Source organism: Canis lupus, chromosome 6 (genome assembly GCF_048164855.1).
Source record: "Canis lupus baileyi chromosome 6, mCanLup2.hap1, whole genome shotgun sequence".
NCBI lineage: Eukaryota > Metazoa > Chordata > Mammalia > Carnivora > Canidae > Canis > Canis lupus.
Window position 1 is genome coordinate 27,854,414 of NC_132843.1, and position 19,068 is coordinate 27,873,481.

Here is a 19,068-nt window from a genome sequence, read left to right on the forward strand (position 1 = left end):
ACCAAGAAAAAATTATTGTTAGCATCAAATATGCAAAAGAACAGTGTTGCTGGTTTAAACTATCAATAGTATATAATCTTAGGAGAGAAAACCTTAAAGCCTAGAACAGGAGACCTTTCTATGCACTTTCAGGCTCAAACACTCTTCTCTCTGGGGCACCCCATTCTATCCCTGAACTTTCCTGTCAGGAAGATCATCTGACCTAAATGCACCCCATAATATTATAGTTCTTTTATTGCCTAGTATCCCATTATATGGATAAAATTTCCCCATCATGTTTCCCTATTCATCCTGGTTCTTAGCTCTGTCAGCACACACCAGGTCGTCTTCTTGCTCCATATGTCTGTCTTTTTAATAATGAGCATTGCATGGGACTTTAATATGTGAAAAATTTCATCCTGTTGATTTCCACACAACATTCCAACCTGTCGAGGTAATTTTGAACTTTATTCAGTCACTAACGTTAGCATTTGTGCCATCCAGCCTTCAGTCCTATGTATATTTTAATACACATGGAAGAGTGACCTGGCAGGTAGCAGATGATGACAACTGGCTGGGAGTGGATGGCACAGACTGCTGCCATGTGCCTCCAAGGCGGGGATTGGAAACTTTCTCTGTCGGAGGCCAGAAAGTCCATCTGTTAAGCTTTGCAGGTCAGACAGTCTCTGTTGCAGCCATTCAACTGCATTCTGCCTTTGTACAAAAGCAGCCATAGACAACAGATAAGCAAATGACCTTACTCATGTATGGACACTGAGATTGGAATTTTACATGTCATGAAATATCCTTCTGGTTTGTGTTTCAACCATTTAGAAATTTGAAAACCAGTCTTAGCTGATAGACTATATAAAAACAGGTGGTAAGCCAGATTTGGCCAACAGACTATAGTTTGCCAGCCCCCATCATAAGGGGCTGGGTTTCTAGAGGGAGGTTGGGAGGGAAATGATCTGGAATGGGCAAAGAGGAGTACAAGAGGGCTGTGGGAGCAGCATGCTAGGTTCAGGGTGGGAGCAGGGAATATTGCATGAAGACATTGAGGCTATAGGGGATTTTGCTGAGAGCTGCTCATAAGTTCTCAGGGCACAGTGAATGGTTGAAGGGTTTGAAAAAGGCAGGAGTTGAGTTAGGTTAGGAGACATACAGAGCCAGCAAGGAGAAAGGGGATCTGGTGATGGATGAGTCTGGGAAAGGTTGGGCTGCTCTGGGAGGTGGAACCAGCCTGGAGTCAGTCCTAGTGTTCCCACTGAGGTTGTGAGTCTCAATTGGAGTCAGTTCTGTCCCTCAGGACATTTGGCAATGTCTAGACATGTGTTTGGTTGCCATAATCAGGGTGCAGAGTGCTATTGGCTTCTGGTGGGTAGAGGCCAGGAATGCTGCTGAACATTCCACAATGCATGGGACAGCCCTCTGTAGCAAAAAGTTATCTGTTCTAAAATATCAGTAGTGCTAAATCTGAGAAACCCCACCTTAAAGGGCAACAAGTAAATGGTTGTAATTTTCAAGTCCTTGTTGGAATGATGCCAAGGTAGGGAGTCCTTTGGCTATTGGAAGGAGGGGGTGTCTTTCTTAGAAGCACATGGAACTCTGCGGCTGTACCTTCAAATGTTCATGTGTGTGGGTGAAAGTTGACTTTCTTTCAGAGAATATAATTCTCAAACTTCTTGGTTACTTAACAGAAAGGAGAGTCCCTTTTTGTTTTTGTTTTAACTCATTTAACAAAGTTTTACTCTTCAAATTCTTGGGGAATATGCTGAACCCTCCTTGGGGGAACTGAAGGTTTGACTAGATTTTATGAGTTTCTCAGTAATCCAAATGCCCAGTATACCCAATTCCAATCAGCTTTATATCTGTCACATTCCCCAAAATTGACATAATGGAACATGACACAAGCCATGTTACAATGTGACAAGATCAAATAATGATTATATGACAGAAGGTATGCTGTTTCACAGCCAGACTCAGTAAACGGTTTGGAAAAATAGGAGCATGGGACAAGCTCAATACCCAGTGCTCACAGGTATTTGAGGAGCTGAGGACTCATTACTGAGAAGGAGCAATGGCAATCTCCTCTTGGCTGGTGGTATTATCAACTGGTGGTCAAGAAATAAAACAGTTGAATTCAAGAATTGCTATTTAGTTATGTAAGGTAGAAGAAAGGTAAAAATAAGGACCAAAAGGCTTAATATATGTTGCACAAAAGTACTCATCCTAAGAAGTTGAAAGTGACAAGGAAGTACACAGCTGATAGGGGAGATAAGTGTTAGGGCCAAGCCTTGAGCTTGCTGCTGGGAGGGACTAGACATAGTAGTTTGACCTATAAACATGCCCAATCACAAGCAGCAGAGACATGATATGGCCTGGCTCTAGCAGGTCCCAGAGAAGGGGAAACCAAGAGGGACCATGCCCATGTGGGCAACCGGCCACAGGTACTGACCAGGATATAGATAGCTAGTCCACCTGCGCTTCAGGGAGGAGAAGTCAGGCAGGATATGATGTGGAGATGGAGTGTGGATCCTAGCATCAGAAGCTCAGTCTGCACCTGCTGGTGGAGAATAGGCTGTGGCTCCTAAAGAGTAGGGGGACACCCAGTCTACACAAGCCTTCACAGCCTGGCATTTGGAATCACTACAGTAGAGGACATAGGATGGTTGTATTGAAGCATGGGAAGAGGTGCTTAGCTCCGTCACAAAGAGCCATGTGTCGATATAGATATGGCCCTGTATCTAAACACAGGGACACATGGAGGCACTGACTGCACAGCAACTCTGTTTTCAGATAAAAACGATACAGGATTAAAGATGTGGTACCAATTATTAATGCAGTATAAAGTGGACATAGTTGGACCATATGGTGTGAAGGAGACGGTAATGGTGATTGACAGCTGTAATAGTGGCTCACCTTTCCTAGGCACCAAGTTATCTGCCATACCTTATACTGAGAACCGTAGTGTACTAAGTCTATTTTCACCATCACCCCATGATGTAAGGTGGCATTAGGATCTCCATGTGGCAGGAGGAGAAACTGAGACACAGGGAGTTAAAGGAACTGTCCAGAGTCCCACAACTGGTAGGACTGGTTTTAGAGTTCAAGTGGTCTGCCTCCAGAGTCCCTATCTTTCATTATTTTGTTCAACTCCTTTTTTTTTTCTATGATTCTGTAGAAATAAATATCCTTGGTACTTGGCGATTAATAAGCAACTATCAAATACACATTGCCATCTTTTTATATCGCCACTTCCAGATTTTTATGTCAGTACATTTAAACAAGTTATTGCTTGGTGTTCCATTATATGGGTGTACTGTAAAAACAAGATGCCTTCATTCATTTTGCTGTGGCTTGATTTCAATTTTTTTTTCTTGTACCAAACTTTCTGGAATAAGCATACACACATGTATTTGTACACATATGTTAGCATTCTTTTAGGGGAAATTCTTAGGAGATTCTAGATCAAAGGACACTTACATTTTAAATATTAGTATCTCCATGTTGGCTTTCAAAACAGTGATACCACTTCCCTGTCCTCCACCCTCTGCAAGTAACTGACCATTTTCTCACATCATCACCAGCATGGGGTATTAGGAATTGTTCAGAAGGTGAGTGTTTTCTGAAGAGTGAAATCTGATGCTTCAGCATCTTACTTTGCACTTTTGCATTACTACTGAGGTTGTTCTTCTTTAATTGCCTCTTTGGATGTTGAAATTTCCTCTCGTGAGTGCTGCCTGTTTATATCCTTGGCCCATCTGTCTCCTGAATGGTTTGTCCATTTTAATTGATGAGCAGCTACTCTATTTTAATATGGAAATTTTCAGATACAAAAGCAGATGTATTTTGAGTGTCCTTTCTACATTATAGATAATTTTTGACAACCATGTCACAAATATTTTTCCTTGTCTATTACATATCTTTTCATTTCTGATGACTCTTGGTGAATGCATAAAATATATTGCTAGGGTATCCAATTTGTTAGTCTCTTCCTTGGCTGTTTTAGGTGACATGCTTATACAGGAAAGTGTATCCTCTTTCTAACCAGGCTCTATGTTGCCCAGGGAAGATGCTTTGCTTTTCTTCCTTCACTATGTAGGAGATACGTAGTGATTGCAGGAGCCATCACTTATGGGGCACTGACTTTGTGCTTGCCGTTGTACTAAGCAGTTTTGCATGTATTGTAAACTATATGAAGAAAGTGGGAGAATCTTCGTCCATCTTACAGATGAGGAAACTCAGGCACAAAGCGTCAAAAGAGTTGGCCCCAGATCTCACCGATGGTAAGCAGCACAGCTGGGTTTGAACCCGTTCATCTTAGTCCAGAGCGTGTGTTCAGAACCAAACATCCCTGGAACTAAGCTCTGAACCTATAGAACCTATTCAATGGTAACAACTTTTTCTCTTTTGAGGATGAATCAGATTTGTTGAAAAAGCAAAAAATCATTCAGAGCAAATATTTACTGTGACTTGGAAATCCTAATGAGCTGTATTGTTTATAGCCACTTAGATTTTGATCTTGAGATAACCACACTGATTTGCTTGTTTTTCTCAAAAATTGGCACTGCAGAGGGTTCCTAAGGAGTTCTGAAAATGTGCAGAGCAACATCAGAACAAGCCTCCCCTGTTAATCATAACTAGGCAGCCATTATCTTGGTGATAGAGGAAGGAAGGAAGGTATAAAGAGCAGACATTCCTCTGGTTGAGAGGAAGCCACAGTTAATAGCTACTGGAGGCTAGGCCGTCCTCACCTTTTGGGGGCTCATACCTAATGTGTACCAATTAGTGGCCTGGTGAGTGGTGGGGGAAAAGGGAGCCAAGCCTTGGGGCTGAGCCTCAGAGCAGGGAACTGGAAGGAGGCAATTGGAGAGGGAGTTGTTGTCTATTTTCCTGCAGAAATAGGAAGGGGTGTTGGCTCCTCTCCACCAGCCACAGGAACCAGTGGGCAAAGGGGAGCCTAATTATGGAAACATTAGCAGGGTGGGTGAGCTCATGTTCCCATATTTTGACAGGAAGAGGCGTGTTTGGATGCTGAGTGCTAGGGCAGTACATTGCTCTCTGGTCTGTCTTCCACCTTGTCCACAGGACTTCATAGCCAGGGGTCACAGAATTCTTGGCCAGAATGTTGCTGCAGGGTCTTTAGCAGAAATAGCAGACTAGTCCTAGCTCTCTCTCTCTCTCTCTCTTTTTTTTTTTTTTTTGGAAACAGTTAACCATGAGCAGATTGGCAGACAAACGTGTGAGATGAGTAGGTGTTGTGTAATTGGTGCTAACCTGTGAGATCTACACCTGGTGACTTGCTCAGTACTGGCTTCTGGGGGAAGGTTTGGGCAAGTGCAGTAAAGGAGCAGCAGCTGAGGTGGCTGAGAGCACAGGGTAGGTCTTCACAGCCACAGCCTGCACTTCCCTGCCAGGCTTGGCCTCAGTCTTCTCCCCGGTAAACTCTGGATGATGCTACCTCTTTAATAGGGTGGTGGGTGATTTTAAAGAGGCAGCACAAATGTGTGCTTAGCTCACCGTTGTTATTATTATTATAGTCACTCCATGCCCTGGAGCTTTCCTGGGTTTTGTTCTGTTAAAGAAGGTAATTGTTAAATAAATACGGATGCAAAGCTGAAGAGAAGATTTATGCACTGGCATAAACATGCTAGAGGATTTCACAACAGCCAGATTAACAACCACTGGTACCATGGGCTGCAAGTGGCTACCTGGGAAGATTTATCTGATGGCAGATGATTTGTTGTAAATGGGATTCACCGACAAGGGATGTGACCTTGTGAGGTAGGTATGATTAGAATACAGCCAGTGATTCAGGTTTACCATTTAGTGTCGAAGAGGCCCTTTCTGGTTTCCCGAGTATTGAATGGAGTATTGAATGTTTTGGGGTGGACAGGAAGGAAAAGTGCTGGGGGGGCAGAGGGGAGTGAGCCTGGAACTGGTGGACCTAGGCCAAGAAAAGAGAGAAGCATTGAAGCCAGAGGAAGAGGTGGCTTTGCAGAGCTCCTATTGATTTCTGGGGCAGGATCTCTTGTTTCTCAAAATTTCACTGTGACTAGATTGCAGATTTCTTGGGAGTTTGGACTTTGCTGCTCTTTATAAATTGAAATTTAACTGACATATTCTATTCTATTAGTTCCATGTGTACAACATAGTAATTCGACTAGCCTTTGTATACGTTTGGAGCTTTGCCAAACTGAATTTGAGGATCTTGCTAGATTCTGAAGAAATCGGCAAAATTTTATCCTTACAACTGAACAGAACCTCCAGTGAATTTGAAGTGACCCATGATCAGGGCTGTGTCCCAATGAGACTGCTGGGAGGAGCAGAGAGCTGGTGGCGACAGCCCAGGAGAGGGCCTGACTCAGGCAGTGGCTGGGGGAGTGGTGAGTAGGAGCAGGTGAGGAGACAGCACATTTACAGGACGGTGACTGGATTTGATGGTGAGAGAAAGGAGTCTGGGTGATTCCCAGGCAGCCACTAGCCCAGCATCCTGGGGTGGCTGTCAGGACACTTTGCAAACCTTGGGCATTAAGTGTGTCTGTCAGTGGGTCACAAGTACAGCTTCTCCTGGTCAGCTGTAGAGACATTTCTGGAATTCAGGTATGGGTAGTTGATGGTTGAAGTCTAGGCTTAAATGCCATAACCCAGGGAGAAACCAAGTGAGCAGAGAAGTGACTAGTTAGAGCCCTGGAAAGCAAACTGTAGAATTCTCATCCTGTGAAATGCCGGAACCGAGAAGCTCACTTACTTGCCAAGTCAATGAACCTTGAAATCGGTCGTCTTCAAGTGTGAATATTTTTCAAGCTAGAGTGGCCTGCCCTAGTGTGATGTTTCAAGAAGAGACAGCCTTTACGGGGAGAGCCATAGTGAGCACATTTCAAAGAGCAGGAAAGGTTCTTGTTTCTCATTAAATCTTTGACTTGCTCTGGGAATTTACTTTCGGTGTCAAGCCTGCTTCCCCTTGACCTGGGCAAACACCACATTTCCTATAACGTGCACCTTCTCCTCCAATGTTCTGAATGTTCAAAGCCCTTTCCGGAGGAGCTTGCTTTTCCTTGGTAGTCCGTGTGGGTGTGGGTGGTCCTTCTGGAGAGTGAGCATCTGTCTCTCTCTGTCTTGTGCAATTCCCAGGATGCCTTTGGAAATGGAGCAGAGGCTTTCTAATGATTCCTGAGTGAGCTGTTTGGGTCCAGTCATGCAAGGAGGAATGCAATTGCCTTTGCTTGACAAGAGTCTGTGGAGGAAGCTCGGTGGTAACTCTTCACTTATAAAGGTTGAATGAACAGGGAAATTAAACCCAAAAAATGTAGATTGAAGAAGCTAAATCTGACCTGGTGAAAAGAAAGAGTGGCCAGAGGTGTGACTGGTGAGGCATTTTGCAAGACGAGGCTTTGGAGATTGAAGGGGATAAGCCCAAAGAGAGAGACCTGGCTTGATGGCATTCTTGTCTCACGGTATGTGGTCAGCATGCTGACCGTGATCACAGAAACATCATATTCCTGTTCAAAAAATATTTATTTCTGAGTGAAGTAATGTTTATGGTTCAAAAACTGACCAAAATTAACATGGACTATAGCCATGGTCCAAATATGTCTCATGGTGGTGCTCTTAACTGAGTCTGTGCTAGTGAGATGGGGCCTTGGTGGGATGAGCAAGGGGTGAGAGCTGTAGACTCATTGTGCACTTGAATTCAGTGAGAAGAGACATTGATGTGCTGGAAAGAATCTGGAAGAAGAAAGGATTAATGGCTTCTTCCAGTCCTTATATTGACGAGGTTTTGTTTTTGTTTCTGTGTTTTGCCACAGAGAAATGATAACAGCAAAGGTAGCATATAGCATCGTAGTTAGGAGCTTGGATGCTAGAGTTGCACTACTTGGGTTCAGATCCTTACTAGCTGTGTGACTCTGGGGAAACTCCTTAACCACTCTGCTGGACTTCCTCATCTGTGAATGGAGTAATAATAGTACCTACCTCAGGGCTCCTGTGAGAATTCAAGGAGCAAGCCAGGCTAAGTGCTTAGAATGATGAGAATGGCCCACACAGAGTATATTTAAAAACTAGAGGGGATCCCTGGGTGGCTCAGTGGTTTGGCGCCTTCCTTCTACCCGGGACGTGATCCTGGAGTCTGGGATCAAGTCCTGCATTGGGCTTTCAGGCTCCCTGCATGGAGCCTGCTTCTCCTCTCTCTGTGTCTCTGCCTGCCTCTCCCTCTCCCTCCCTCTCTCTCTCTCTCTCTCATGAATAAATAAATAAAATCTTAAAAAAAATAAATAAAAACTAGAATAAATGAGTGACTACAGGCCCCTATCTCCACCTCGGTAGACCCTGCTTTCCTTGGAAGGATCCCTGAGAGGTGGAACCCAGCCAAGAGGGAAGCCAGCCTTGTCCTTTGAGAATTCAAGGAAGCCTGGGCACATCTAGGACAGGTATCTACAGCCTAAATGCCTTTTGATGATCGTGATAGAGCATGCTTCCCAAAGACACAAGAACTCAGAGAGGAATTCAGAAACAATTATATCACACTTTAGGAATATTCAGCTATGGTATTCACATTGCCCCAGAGAAATAATTTCATTCCTGAGAGGTTTGGTGGTTTTTTGTTTTTTTTTTTTTTTCCTCTCAACTGTGTGTGGTTCTGGTTTTATAAACATAAGATTAAAAATGGCTAGTGATAAGCCCCCATGAAGAAGTGGCCAGTCAGGGCCTGCCGCATGCAGGCATCTATCTCGCAGAGGTGTTGGATGGGATGGAAAGTATAGTGACCGTGTGTCAGCAGCAGACTTCCAAACTGAAACAAATACTGACTTACTGGACTTTAGAAGATATAGAAAAACATTTTTTTCCACCTATGAAAAGCTTTGTAAAGTTGCCTTTGAAATAGAAAGGTAAATAATTTTGATCATGAGATGGGGAAAAAAGCAAAGATGAGGTACCTTTGTGTCTGTAAAAACATGGCTGTGGCTAGGGTCCACATCATGATAGCTCATGTCTGTAAGTAAATGAGCAAGCCAACAAACCTCTGGAAGAGAAATCCCCAATATTGAACGTCTTATTTCAGAGTGATTTCACATGGATAGACTTCTTAATATTGATATTTTATGAGCCTTGATATTAGGATTACTGCTTTGAGTTTGTGGCAGAAACACTAGTTTGCGGGCTAAAGGAAAGCAAGATCATGTTCATTCGTTCATTATTCATCCAGCTTCTATATTCTTGTGTCTGCCACATTCTTGGTTCTGGGATACAATGGTGGAAATGACCCTTATGAAGCCTCAGACAGTGAGTGCGTAAGTAGTGTAACAGGGAAATGTGTGCGGCTTTGGAAGGAGGCTTTAAAGGAAGTAAACGACTGCGTGGTAGAAGGTAGTCTGGGATATGAGGGTATACCCTTGAAGAGAACTTGCAGAAGGGCGCAAAGCTAGGGGGAGGGATTTCATTACAACATCACATGTAGGAGCAAAGAACCGGGGACTGGCTAGCTAAAGTAGGATGTGAAATAAGCATATGATGGAATGCAACCAGCAGTTATAAGAAATGCACCAAAACTAGAAGTACTGACCTTCTGACTATATGCTGCTGTATAAAAACTTGCTGCATAAAATGATTATAGAATAATCTATGTTTAAATATTCTTTTAATCTGGAGATTTACCCACCAGATTTGTAGCAGTGGATATCCCTGACCAAAGGGAACTTAATTGTTATCAGTAGTAGTATGCTTTTTTGAAGGACACATGTATGCCTGTAATTACATCTGAATTTTTAATTTTTTTTAAATTTTTATTTATTTATGATAGTCACAGAGAGAGAGAGAGAGGCAGAGACACAGGCAGAGGGAGAAGCAGGCTCCATGCACCGGGAGCCCGATGTGGGATTCGATCCCGGGTCTCCAGGATCGCGCCCTGGGCCAAAGGCAGGCGCCAAACCGCTGCGCCACCCAGGGATCCCTACATCTGAATTTTTAAAAGGTTCTTTAGAAGAAAGGATAGTGGGAGGGGGTGGTCCAAGATATCTCCTCAGGCATTTAGGCTGAATCCTGAAAGATGAGAAGAACTCCCTGGGCTGAGGGAGGGATTGCCATGCTCAGTGGCAAAGAGAGGAAAGGGCTCGATGTGTCCAGGGAACTGGTAGGGGATCTCAAGAGATAAGGTCATAGAGTGTGGATGGGGACACAGAAGTGCCACGGGGGTGAGACAAGGTTGCACCGCCAACAGGGTAAGTCATGTGGGAGGTTGGAAACCATAGCATGGAGTCTGGTGGCTATTTGACATGCAAGACTTAGCCACATAAATCTGAAGAGATGCCTGTCTGCCTGGTGGGGATCAGATTGGAGGTGAGGAAAAGTGGACATGGGTACTCTGGGTGGTAGCTATTGATGCAGAACTATTGAAAAACACTGGTACCTTGGACTAGGGCAGTGGTTCTCAACCCTGTGGAACACTGACATGTTCCATGTAACATGACACGCATGCTCAGACTACACCTCAAGATGGTGGAATATGGGGCACCTGGGTGGCTCAGTGGTTGAGTGTCTGCCTTTTGCTCAGGTCGTGGTCCCAGGGTCCTGGGATCAAATTCCTCATAGGGCTCCCAGTGGGGGAGCCTGCTTCTCCCTCTGCCTGTGTCTGTACCTCTCTCTCTGTCTCTCATGAATAATAATAATAATAAAAAAGATGGTGGAATACGGCTTCTGAAGGGAGGACTTAAGCATTAACATTTCACTTATTTTTTAAAAAAGATGTTATTTATTTATTAATGAGAGGTGTGGGTGGGGGTCAAGACCAAGAGAGGGAGAAGCAGGATCCCTGTAGAGCAGGGAGTCCAAGGTGGGACTCAATTCCAGGATTCTGGGATCATGACCTGAGCTGAAGGCAGATGCTCAAACAACTGAGCCGTGCAGGCGGCCCTAACATTTTAAAATTATGTATCTCGTGGATGGGAATCATTAGGCTGGAGGTTGCTATGGGCCATGGAGAATTTGAGGCCCACACTGGAGAAAGAATCAGTAGTCCTCACTGCTGGATCTCCCAGGACTGCCCTCTCGGACCAGGCTGAGCCCCTTATGGACTGGTGGCACATATCCAGTTCCTTTGGTGATGGTCCTTGTAGATAGTTCTGGCCCTTTCCTGCTCTTTTATTCTCTTCCTATTACCTTCTTTTTACACAATTCATTTTTCATTGGCATCTTCACAGGCAGATGGCCAGTGAAGTAGAAAGCAAATGCTACCCACACAAGTCCATGTGGTTACTATTGGTAATTTGGAGGCATGACTTGAGGGGGTAGAAATAGAAAATGAGGTTGTTGAGAAAAACCCTGGCTGAAATGTAAGATTTGAGGTTTATCTCCAGATGTCAATTATCTGTACTTTATTACCATATTAAGAGTTGACTCTGGTGGGTTCAAGTCTAAAGCATGTGAAAGGGCAATTAGAATTCTAGAAGCAAACTGAGTCATGAGTTAGAAAGATATTACTGCACACAAACTCTGAAAACACATTGCCTTCCTCATGGTGGTTGCATTTGGTATCTGGTTCTCAAAGATGGACATATCCTGTTTCTCTGATTTATAGCTAAAAGTTTTTCACTCTTTAGTATACCTCTCTTCCCATCTGTGAAAAACAGGAGACAATATGTGTAAGAGGGGCCATTATTTGAAACATTTAAAATTAAGCTTGACCAGTAAACATCTCATTAGGCTAGTAGTTGCACAAGTTCTAGAAATGGGAGAATTTATTTAACGTCCATACAATTTTGTGTCTTCCATTATCAAAGGCCACTCCAGCTGGAAGCTCCCATCTTGCTGTTTTTCTTTATTATGTGGGTGAGATAAGTAAGAAGTCAAGCTAGACATGCGGCAGGGCTGTTTTCATCTCTGGAGGCTGCCATCTTGAAACCTCAGCTTGGGACTTGGCATCCCTTTCATTTCCAAAAGTCCATAGAGAATTCTAGTTTCCCTTTATCTTAATTTCACTTCTCTCCTAGATCTCTAAGGGACATTTAACACAATTTACTAGTATCTATGGCTTAGAATAAAGTGTTTTATTGGTCTTTTTATATCAAAATCAAAGCACACTCAAAGTAGTGAGTTGTCTCACTACTGTCTGTAGTTATCATTGGATTGATACAATTAGCTTGGCACCTGAATTACCTTTATGCCTGTTAGCTGCAACCTAGCTAATGTATTTTTTTCTATGGCTGTTTATACTCTATAGACTGGAATTCCATTATATTAAACTATTCCATGTTTTCAACAGAAAGAATGTATTGGATCCATTAGTATTTTATTCTAAAACAGGATAACAAAATACTGGCTTATGCATTAAGTTTCTGGCCAGTAGTCCAGTTCTTAGATATATTCGGTATCCACGGCCTGTGCTTTATTCTTCTAAACTTTGCATGCTACAGGGACAATAAATACTTTACTGCCTAACTTTGAGTTCTCACCATGGAAACATCAGAGCAACAGCTGGGCTCAGTTAAATGTCTTCTCATTCTCTTGGCTGGCAAAAAATCTTTTAAGGGAACTTTTTTTTTTTTATTATTTGATGGATAATAAAACTATTTTTGAATGAAATCACTGCTTCACTTGGTCAGATATATGTCTTAATTGATTAAGATCACTAATTGGAAATTTTCAAAACTCATCTTGGCCCTTGGTAACCTAGAAACAGTCTTATAGTTAACAGAAAGTGTGAGTCACTGCAAAGCTAAATCTGAACTGGTTTAAGTATTTGTTAACACAGAGTGTTGCAAACGGAGCCAAGGGGACACTTTTTCTGTCATAAATTTAACAAAACATTTCTTTACATATTTTTTCATCTAATTTTGATAAGTCATGTACATGTTACAGAATTAAGTGGAGCATACAAAATGTGTGCATTTGGTCTGAACCTTGAGACCGCATTCCAATTAATTGCCACAAATGTCATACCTATGTCGAGTGTCACCCTCATGTCAAGACACTGATCTGTTCAAGGCAACCAGGCAGGTCTGGGATAACCAGGGGCTGTAGGCAGCCCTGTTCATTATGCTAGTGTGTTGTGTATTAGATTGTCTGTGTTGTGCAAGAGGAGGATTGAGAAGCACATTACAGGAGACTGTTGCTTAGAAGGACAGTTCGGTGATGACAGGGTGATAAAACCAGTTGAGATTCTGCTTTGGTTTCTTGGAAGGCTGGCTGGTAGAAAGGACACTAGCCTGGATATCAGGAGACCAGAGTTCTTCCTGGCAGGTTGTATGAACTTTGCTCTCCCTGGACCTCATCTTTCTTATCTGCAACATGGAGAGGTCTCTAAGGCCATATCTCAGTTCTTGCCAATCTTGTTCCTTAACCACCCTTAGCAAGTGTCTCCATGTTGAACATCATGGTAGGTCCTCAGTGCCAAAAAAAATGCCACAATCAGCCGATATTTACTGGCTGACCATGGGGGCTGGTCTACTGGAGAAATAAGCTGAAGCAGCATCTCCAGGCAGGGAAATGGCTTCTGCGAGGGACCCCAAAACTGAAATACACCAGACATTGGGCTGATAGATTAATAGATTCAGTAAGACTGGGGGTGTGGAGGTCCAGGAAGGGAGAGTGGGAGATGAAGTTGGAGAGACAGTAGAGAAAGTTAGAGTTTTAGGTGGGCAAATTGGATTGAATCCTAAGATTTGAGTAAGGCAGTGTCCTATGCAAAAATCATTCTTGTCCTCTGCTCAGTTCTTCCCCTGCCACCTTCGTTTTGCTCCAGCAGCACTGGATGGAAGTCTCATTTTCCAGGCCAGTCAGCCCCAGTTGAATACTTCCTGGTACAATTAGCTACTGGCTTGGTCTCTCACAGGTCTGTAAACTCAAAGGGTAGGAACCAGAATTTTGCATAAAATAAATGCTCAATAAATATTTGTTGGATAAAGGGAGAGAGCGCTCCTGTCCCATAGTTAAACTTTTTGCTTTTGAAAAAACTGTTGTTACTTATGGGAAATCTCTATCATCTGCTTAGTTTTGCTGTGAACCTACAACTGCTCTTGAAAAAACCTATTGTAAAAATCCCAGTTGTACAAGTTTGGATCAATCATAATCCTTGGTTTATGGTGTATTGTCACTGTTGCTCCATGTGTGGCCCTCTCCTAGTTTGTTTTTATGTAAAATTGATTTACTGATACATAAAAAAAAATCAGTGAGTCTGTGGCCTCGCTAAAACAACCAGAGCATTTCCCCTAACTTATACCTATCCATGTGCTTCCATGTTTCCCATCTCTGTGCCTGGGTAACCAACACTCTAAAATATTGTTTACTGTTGTCTTTATGGAGTTTTATAATATTATCAAACACATATGTATAACTAAACCCCTCACACAGCTTTGCCTTTTTGAACTTTTAGAAAGTGTATAATATTGTGTGCTCCTTCTTACAATTGCTTTCTCCACATTACATATCTAATGTTCATCCATATTGTCATGTGAAGCCAATCATGATCTATTTTCACTGCTTGGAATATACCTCAATCTGTTTATCATTTTCCTTGTTGCTGAGCATTTGGGTTGCTTCCATTTCTTGACAATTACAAAGAGTGCTGCTGAGAATATTTTTAGACTCATATCGTGGTGCATGAGTGTTTCAGTATCTCTAGGGAGGGTTTCTCAACCTTGGCACTACTAACATTTTGGACTGAATTCTCTTGTGGAGGACTCTCCTGTACATTGAAGGATGTTTGACAGCATCCTTGTCCTCTACCTGCTAGATGACAATAGCACCTTCTCCTCAGCTCTGCCAACTAAAAGTATGTCCATTGACAAATGTCCCTTGGGGGACTGAATCACCCTAGTTTACAACCACTGCTCTGAAGTGTAACAGGGCCGTCTAGCTGTGGTATTTCTGGGTCATGGTACAGGTGTTTAGCTTTACAGATAGCACCAATTGTTTTGTCAAAGTATTTATACCAATGCACATTCCTACCAGCAATATGTGAGTCAGTTGATCTACATTATCTTTGATACTTGGTGTTACCAGACTTCTAAGTTTTTCCAAGTAGAGATAAGATGGTATCTCATTGTGTTTTGGATTTATATTTCCTGATTGATAGGTTAAAATATCTCTTCATATAAATTTATTGGCCATGACCATGTATTTTGCCCAATTTTATACTTTTGTTTTTATTTTTTTTAAATGTGTATTTTTAAAAGATTTTATTTATTCATGAGAGACAAAGAGAGAGAGAGGCAGAGACATAGGCAGAGGCTCCCCACTGGGAGCCTGATGCAGGACTTGATCCCAGGGCCCTGGGATCATGACCTGAGCCAAAGACAGATGCTTAAACACTGAGCCACCCAGGCACCCCTAAAAAATGTTTTTGAGTTTGTGTCTGTTAGATGTACTTAAATGCCTTCTTTGAATTCATTGTTTGACTTTCTCATCCATAGTATTTTGGTCTTAGAATATACTTTAACACTGTTTTAAATGTTTTTCTGTACTTTTGAAAAGTTGAGCAACATCCATTTTCCTTTTTGTTTGTCTTTTGAAGCCTAAGAGGTGTAACATCAGCCCAAGACCCAAATTTAGGAAGTAAATTTTGCTTTGAAGGAAACTATATGCCACAGAATTGGTCAGACATTGGGCCTCTTGGTCTCTTTTCTAATATGGAAAGGGTGGCCTCCAGTCTGCGATTGCTTGTGGTAAAAAGGAAAGTGCCTGTTGCATTTAGAGTAGATCTGTGCCTTGGAGTAACTCCTTATCAGTCAAAAAACAAAACCCCTTCATCGTATTTGAAAGCCAAAGGTCAAAGACCCAGAATTCCTTTTAGACAAATGTAAACAAAATTAAGTTATACTTTAAGGGAAAATTCAGCTAGGGGAAAAGCAAAATTGTCCGAACTAATTCTTCATCTTAAATATTATCAGCATGCAAGGTTCTGTTTGACTAATTCATCATGGGCTGAAACTAAAATCAAGCATACAAAGTCCTGTGTTCTATGAGAGAATATCTCTTTCTCCATCCATTTGGATTATAGGGCAAGGCCAGTGCCTTGACCATAGGCCACCCTGGAACTGGGTCCTCCCGGTAGGTCATTGTGCTGCCTGCCACTGGTCCTGGCTTGCCATTCATGATAGTAAAGCTATGGCACACACAAGCCATGTGACAGTTTAGTGCAGGATCAGAAGATGTTTAGCCTAAAGAGAGTACAGTTTGGGATGTAGGTCTGGATTGTGATCTTCAGACATCTGTGGGGCAGCTATGTAGAAGAGAGACGGATCAAAAAGAGCTTACACAGGCAGAAGTTATAAATGGAAGTGTTGCTGTCTGTCAGTGGTATGGAATGCTGTGTCTTGTTTTTTAGGACATCAAGCAGAGTTCTGAATGTCCACTGGTGGGAGATATTAGAGATTTCCTAAGGGGGCCCAAAAGGCAGTGTTGATGTTGATAATCATGGCCCATAACTAAAACAAACTGATTTGTCTACCGAGTGCCAAGCCTTTTCAAAGTGCTTTTACATATGAATACAACCCTCCCACAAGGTGTAGTTACTGTCGTATCACATGTAGGGATGAGGAACAAGGGGATCCAAGATCACACAGCAGTAGGTGGTGTAGCTGGAGTACAACCCAGGCAGCCTGGCTCTGAGCATCTCCAACTCTAGCAGACTTTGCTTCTGATGACTTTACCTCCTGGGGGAGCCAGTAAAATAAAAATATTTTGGAGGGAGAGACTCCATATTTTGTTTTAAAGAAGAGAGGCCCATTGGTTGTCAGGATAGACAGCATTCTTGGTAGACCAGAAGTAGTAGCATCTGCAAATTCCCACTCAAGCTGAGTGAAGGTGGTAGCATCGGGCTGAAGATTGAAGGAACAGTTTCATCTGGGCTGCTATTGGAGCAGGTGGGAGGAAAAAAGGACCAAGGCTGATAAAGGGTGATGTGTGAGTGAAAGCGATCCCAGTCTCAGAAGGACAGACTAGGTATGTGGGTTTGCGTCTGATAGCATTATAGGAGGAATGCTGCCCTCACCATTCCCCTGACCTCCTTGTTTGTGACAGAGGCACCCTTCAATCCAGGTAAGGGGCATTTAATCATTGTGTTTTGCCAATGTTTCTCTCTCCCTTTTTCCTTTACATCTGATCAGTCATCAAGTTCAGCCAACTCTGCTTTAATCTTTTTCAGATATATCACTACTTCCTTTGTTCTTAAAGTTGTCACCTTCTCTGCTTTGATTCTTTATGAGGTTTGCATAACTTTGACTCCAAAACCTGACAAATGCATTATAAGAAAGAGAAATTCTGATCAATTTTTCCAGAAGATGTGGGAAAAAAATTCATGATAAAATATTAACAAATAGAACCCAGCTGTATATAAAAAGAATAATGCAGCAAAGTTGGATTTATTCCGGGTATGCAAGGTTTAATACAAGTTTAGTATTTTAAAAAAGCAGACTTTGTAATTCATTGTTAATAGAAAAAGGGGAAAACCATAAGATTATCTTTTTAAATGGAAAAAAAAAGAAACCTTTGACAGAATCCAACGTTCATTTATGATAAAAATTCTTAGCAAACAAGGAAACTTTAATCTGGTAAAGAATATCCACACAAAATTATGGCAAATCTCATACATTCCCCTGATATTTGGAAAAATAAAGGAATACTTAAATTCATCACTTCAATTTAACATCATACTTGCGTTTGTAGCCAGTGTAATAAGGCAAGGACGGCATGAGAATTTGAAAGCAAAAAACAACAATCATTACTTACAGATGATGTGATTGTCTACATAGGAAATCTAAAAGAATCAATGTAAGAAGTATTGCAATTAATAAATTTAGAAAAGTTGGTAGGTCCAAGGTAAATTTTTTTAAAAATACACCACAAACAAATAGAAAATGAAGTTTAGAAATTGATAAATGTAACATAGCATCAAAATTTATGCCTAGAAAAAAATTTAACAAAAGATATGTAAAATCTCTACTGAAAAGTTTCCACAGTATTAAGAGATATTAAAGAAGGTTGGAAAAAGATTAGATTTAAATAAGATTATCCCAGACCATGGGATAACCATGGTTTGAAAGACTCAGTGTGTAGATGTCAATTCTGAAGTCGTGTATAAAGGAATGTTGTTCTGCAAATTTGTATATAAATTTAATATAATCCCAAACAGTAGTCCAGCATGATTTTTATGGAAATTGACAGGCTGATTGAAAATTCTCATAGAGGTCCATTTCTGTTAGGAAGGACGTTAGGTTTGAGGTAGGTGTTAAGGAGAATAACTACCATGACTTCAAGCACTTTGATGAAACCTCAGATGTGAGGCCTTCTGGCCAAGCGTCTGCGATTTCATATCGTTGGAGCCTTCGCTGTATCCCTGGGGGTTGCAGCTTTCTATAAGTTTGCTGTGGCTGAACCAAGAAAGAAAGCATATGTAGATTTCTAAAGAAATTATGATTCCATGAAAGATTTTGAGGAGATGAAGAAAGCTCGTATCTTTCAGAGTGCAAAGTGAATTTAGAATATAAAGAATTTCTTTGGGTTGCATTTCACTGAAGCTTGTCACTGACTGTCCTGTGTTCCTGAGCTATGAAACACGAACACTGGTTATGGAATAGTTTCTCTTAATAAACAACTAAAAACTAAAAAAAAATTCTCATAGAAATGCAAAGGGTCAGGGACTTATTAACGCTATACAATGTCAAGATCTGCCATAAAACTACAGTAAGTTAGGTAGCAAGGTATTCACACATTGAAAATTCCTCTTTGGTAAGAAAAAGTTCCATAACCCATAGGTATTTACCTGATTTATGATAATAATGATATTAAAGTAGGGAAAAGAATGACCTCTTTACTAAATGATTCTGGGCCAGTTGTGTATCCATATAGGGGAACAATATGTCTAACACCTATCTCACATGGTATACAAAAATCAATTCTGGATGAATTGCAAGTATAAACATGAAAGGTGTAATAAGCTATGAGAAGGGTACATAAGAGAATGCCTTTAAGACCCTGGTATAGGCAAAATATTGTAAAAACAGGACACAAAGGGCACTAACTCACAAAGAAAAAAGAGAAATAGGACTTTTTTATGATTAAGAACTTTCATTTATTAAAAGATACCATAAAGTGAAT

The 19,068-nt window shown here is 41.6% G+C and overlaps 1 protein-coding gene across 18 annotated transcripts in view; it reads left to right on the plus strand.

Moving 5' to 3' along the window:
- Positions 1–19,068, plus strand: part of FHOD3 (formin homology 2 domain containing 3) — a 463,300-nt gene that overhangs the window by 322,070 nt on the left and 122,162 nt on the right. The gene's annotated exons all lie outside the window — the stretch shown is intronic.